Here is a 5,522-nt window from a genome sequence, read left to right as displayed (position 1 = left end):
ATAACAGTATATGTCGTGATTTGATATGTGTTATTCTTATCTCGCTATCCCAAATCTCTTTTGCCTCTTCCAGCTGAGCTTGGGTCAGTACAAAGTTACACACTGTTATCTGTCATAATGTGCTGAAAACATATATGATCAAAGTCTGGCATTGTGATTTATCCGCAATATAATTTACCCCACACTTTCACAAACCAGGAAAAGAAAACTCCTAAAAAGTGCGGGAAGAGCATATTTATGAGTAATCCTCTTATGCGGCCATTTGTTTCTTTTTTTTTCCCCTCCAAGGCAAGCTTTAGTTTTAGGAGACTAGGGAAAAGCAGGGTGGTTGGATGATTGAGATGACTTGTGACATCATAGATCACTCGGGAAGAAGCGGTTCTAGAGGCCCAGAGTGATGAAGTAGACCATTACCCTCTCCCCTGCCCTCAGCTAGTTAATAATACAATTACAAGCTGGGGGCTGATCCTAAAAACCAAAACCGTGCTGTTATACTCTGGTCCACACCACTGCTGTTGTTCTCCTCTCCTTCCTCCTATCAACATAAAATGGCATGCAGTGGAAGAAGAAGGCTCGTTCAACATTCAAAAAGTGGTACTAAGCATTTGCACATCAGCAAAGTTGTGCACCTCCTACTAGTTCAACTCATTATCAAGCAAAAGGGAAACATTCAAAGAAATCTAGTCTGGATGTGGAGAAACAAGAAAGCCAGCAACATTGGCCTCCGGTTGGTTACAGAGGAGCAAATAATAGAACAGTTGACTGAGTCCTTTTGGGACACATGCCGGTAATGAGACGATGTGTCTTCCTCTAGCTGCTGTGACAGCTACAGAGATATACATGGTGAGGAGGAGGATGATGCCACATTACCCGAGAGCTTTGTCTTCCCTAGTTCCTCACCTGTGTATGATTATCAAATCGTATTTGTCACGTGCGCCGAATACAACGGGTGAAATGCTTCCTTTACAAGCCCTTAACCAACAATGCAGTTTTAAGAAAAATGTGTTCAATAAAAAAATATAGATACGTAAAAAAAAGAAAAGTAAAACAAAATCATGGAAGAGAAGCAGTACAATAACAGTAGCGTGGCTACAGTGGCAAGAAAAAGTATGTGAACCCTTTAGAATTACCTGGATTTCTGCATAAATTGGGCATCAACAATAGACAGTGTGCTTAAACTAATAACACACAAAGTATTGTATTTTTCTTGTCTATAGTGAATACATCATTTAAACATTCACAGTGTAGGTTGGAAAAAGTATGTGAACCCCTAGGCTAATGACTTCTCCAAAAGCTAATTGGAGTCAGGAGTCAGCTACCAGGAGTCCAATCAATGAGGCAAGATTGGAGATATTGGTTAGAGCTGCCTTGCCCTATAAAAAACACTCACAAAATTTGAGTTTGCTATTCACAAGAATTATTGCCTGATGTGAACCATGCCTCGAACAAAAGAGATCTCAGAAGACCTAAGATTAAGAATTGTTGACTTGCATAAAGTTGGAAAGGGTTACAAAAGTATCTCTAAAAGCCTTGATGATCATCAGTCCACAGTAAGACAAATTTTCTATACATGGAGAAAGTTCAGCACTGTTGCTACTCTCCCTAGGAGTGGCCATCCTGCAAAGATTACTGCAAGAGCACAGCGCAGCCACTGCTGTCCAAAAAATAACATTGCTGCACGTCTGAAGTTTGCAAAAGTGCACCTGGATTTTCCACAGCCTACCGGCAAAATATTATGTGGACAGATGAAGCTACAGTTGAGTTGTTTGGAAGGAACACACAACACTATGTGTGGAGAAAAAAATGCACAGCACACCAACATCAAAACCTCATCCCAGCTGTAAAGTATGGTGGAGGGAGCATCATGGTTTGGGGCTGCTTTGCTGCCTCAGGGCCTGGACAGCTTGCTATCTTCAAAGGAAAAATTAATTTCCAAGTTTATCAAGACATTTTGCAGAAAATTTTAAGCTATCTGTACTTCAATTTAAGGTGATGCAACAGGACAATGACCCAAAACACAGAAGTAAATTAACAACAGAATGGCTTCAACGGAAGAAAATACCCCTTCTGGAGTGAACCAGTCAGAATCCGAACCTCAACCCGATTTGAGATGCTGTGGCTTGACCTTAAGAGAGCAGTACACACCAGACATCCCAAGCATTCCAAGAACTGCTGAACTGAAACAGTTTTGTAAAGAGGAATGGTCCAAAATTCCTCCTGACCGTTGTGCAGGTCTGATCTGCAACTACAGAAAACGTTTGGTTGAGGTTATTGCTGCCAAAGGAGGGTCAACCAGTTATTAAATCCAAGGGTTCACATACTTTTCCCACCCTGCACTGTGAATGTTTACAGGGTGGGTTCAATAAAGACATGAAAAAGTATAATTGTGTATTATTAGTTTAAGCAGACTGTGTTTGTCTATTGTTCCGACCTAGATGAAGATCAGATCAAATTGTATGACCAATTTATGCAGAAATCCAGGTATTTCCAAATGGTTCACATACTTTTTCTTGCCACTGTATATACAGTGGGTACCGGTACAGAGTCAATGTGCAGGGGCACCGGTTAGTCGAGGTAATGGAGGTAATATGTACATGTAGGTAAAGTTAAAGCGACTATGCATAGATAATAAACAGAGAGTAGCAGCAGCGTAAAAGAGGGGTGGGGCAATGAAAATAATCTGGGTAGCCATTTTATTAGCTGTTCAGGAGTCTTATGGCTTGTGGTAGAAGCTGTTTAGAAGCCTTTTGGACCTAGACTTGATGCTCCGATACTGCCTGCCATGCGGTAGTAGAGAGAACAGTCTATGACTAGGGTGGCTGGAGTCTTTGCCCATTTTTAGGGACTTCCTCTGACACCACCTGGTATAGAGTTCCCTGGTGGCCGGAAGCTTGGCCCCAGTGATGTACTCTGCCGAACGCACTACCCTCTATAGTGCCTTGCAGTCGGAGGCCGAGCAGTTGCCATACCAGGCAGTGATGCACCCAGTCAGGATGCTCACAATGGTGCAGCTGTAGAACTTTTCAATGATCTAATCTTTTCAGTCTCCTGAGAGGGAATAGGCTTTGTCGTGCCCTCTTCACGACTGTGTTTGGACCATGATAGTTTGTTGGTGATGTAGACACCAAAGAACTTGAAGCTCTCAACCTGCAGGATGCTAGGTACTATCTAAAGAAATTATCATGACTGCAAAAAACTACTTCACCTGGATTGATTTGTTTATTACATTAATTACAGTCAGGAACTTATTGTGTTTTTCACAGTAAAAGTTATGAATGAATAGTTCATTAGTAGGCCATTTTCAGTCCGTTACTAGACTGAGTGAAAGAGGAGAGCGGCATGGTGCTTAGTCTTTGACTGTAATAATGCAGTAACCAGCATCCATTATGCAGAGAGAGATAGTGAAACAGATAAAGAGAGAGAGAGAGAGACAGATTGAGAGCGTCGCTCCGACAGTGTCTCCCTGACCTTTCCAAGCATCCCGCCATCTCTGTCCTGCCTTCCTCCGCTCCCTCATTACACCAGGTTAACCTTTCCCATAAGCTTCCAATCTATCCATCTACCTTTCCTCTGACTGATGAGGGTAAGTGCAAATGTGACTACTTCAATTCTACTTCCATTTGCAAACTAACGGAATACATTGGCCTCTTTGAGTTATATTAGGGAATGAGGAAATGTCTAACGTGGTCCGTAACGGGTCAAAAAAAACTGACAGAACATAGGAGAGAAAATGGGCATTGGTGAATGTGCCAACCTTGTAGATAGGATATGAAACCTAAAAATAACTAGAAAACAAATAAGACATGTCTAAAAGCATTTAAGTCAAGGTGAGGGCAGCGGACAGTCGTGTCAGAGGAATAAACAACTTGGCCAACAAAATGACCAGCTGTCACTCACAGCCTATAGTGAAACATGGACCCTCAGATCTTTGTCCAGGGACACTCGTGAAAAATATCCCCAAGTCTCAGCTACCGTAGCAGTGCACTCCTTTAACACCAGAGCCACATGACAGCAATTTCCTAGCGAGTGGCTAATTTATTTGAGACTTGTCAAATAAAAATGACAGTAACAGTGATCAGTGGGACCTTTCAGTCTCCTGAGTGAGGGTTTGAGAGTCCTTCCTCGGACTGAAGGGCTAACTCTAAACTGAAATAACTCACGGAGAACAGAGATTGATAAGGAAGTACTTTGAGCTTCAATGGGTGTAGCTGTTTGAACCAAAGACTACTTGCTACAGGGAACACAAGAAAACCTTTATTTGTATGGTAGGCCAGGAAGTTGAGTCTCTGTGTGGGAGGATTATAATATTCTGTTCTGTCGCTCACCACTTCCATACAGTAAATTGCTTGTCATGGCATATTTGCACTTCCAGCCAGCCACAACATTAGGAGAGGCAAGTGCATCTCAACCTAGTGTGTGGCTGTGCATGGGTGTGAAGATCCAGGAGAGATCATGAATATACCTCTTAATTATAGCTGTATAGTGTTTTTGACAACATCTAAGTAAATCTAGCAAAAAATAATGACCTCAGAATAAGACTCTTTTGAAGGTGGTAATCAAGAGAAATTGACTGTGAAGAGGCACATCTCGTACAGTATGTTGATTACCAGTCTTGAAATTGCTCTGTCATGATCGTCGTAAGGAGCGGACCAAAATGCAGCGTGGTATGTGTTCATAATGATTTTTTTATTAAAGAAAGCACTGAACACTGAATACAAACTATACAAAACAATAAATGAATAACGACCGTAAAGCTATAATGAGAACTGTGCTGACACAAGCAACTAACATAGACAATCACCCACAAACAAACAGTGAAACCCAGGCTACCTAAGTATGATTCTCAATCAGAGACAACTAATGACACCTGCCTCTGATTGAGAACCATACTAGGCCAAAACATAAAAATCCCAAAATCATAGAAAAACAAACATAGACTGCCCACCCCAACTCACGCCCTGACCATACTAAAGAACGACAAAACAAAGGAAATAAAAGGTCAGAACGTGACATGCTCAGGTACAAAGTAGGATAGATGTTTTTCTAACACTTACAGTTGAAGTCGGAAGTTTACATACACTTAGGTTGGAGTCATTAAAACTTGTTTTTCAACCACTCCACATATTTCTTGTTAAAAAACTATAGTTTTGGCAAGTCGGTTAGGACGTCTACTTTGTGCATGACACAAGTCATTTTTCCAACAATTGTTTATAGACAGATTATTTCACTTATAATTCACTGTATCAAAATTCCAGTGGGTCAGAAGTTTACACATACACTAAGTTGACTGTGCCTTTAAACAGCTTGGAAAATTTCAGAAAATGATGTCATGGCGTAAGAAGCTTCTGATAGGTTAAGTGACATCATTTGCCAAGACCTCAGAATTAAAATTGTAGACCTCCACAAGTCTGGTTCATCCTTGGGAGTAATTTCCAAATGCCTGAAGGTAAACACTATGGGACCACGCAGACATCATACTACTCAGGAAGGAGACATATTCTGTCTCCTAGAGATGAACGTAC

This window comes from Oncorhynchus tshawytscha, linkage group LG07 (genome assembly GCF_018296145.1).
Source record: "Oncorhynchus tshawytscha isolate Ot180627B linkage group LG07, Otsh_v2.0, whole genome shotgun sequence".
Classification (NCBI taxonomy): domain Eukaryota; kingdom Metazoa; phylum Chordata; class Actinopteri; order Salmoniformes; family Salmonidae; genus Oncorhynchus; species Oncorhynchus tshawytscha.
The sequence above is the reverse complement of the archived record's forward strand: the minus strand, read 5'-3'. Positions refer to the sequence as shown.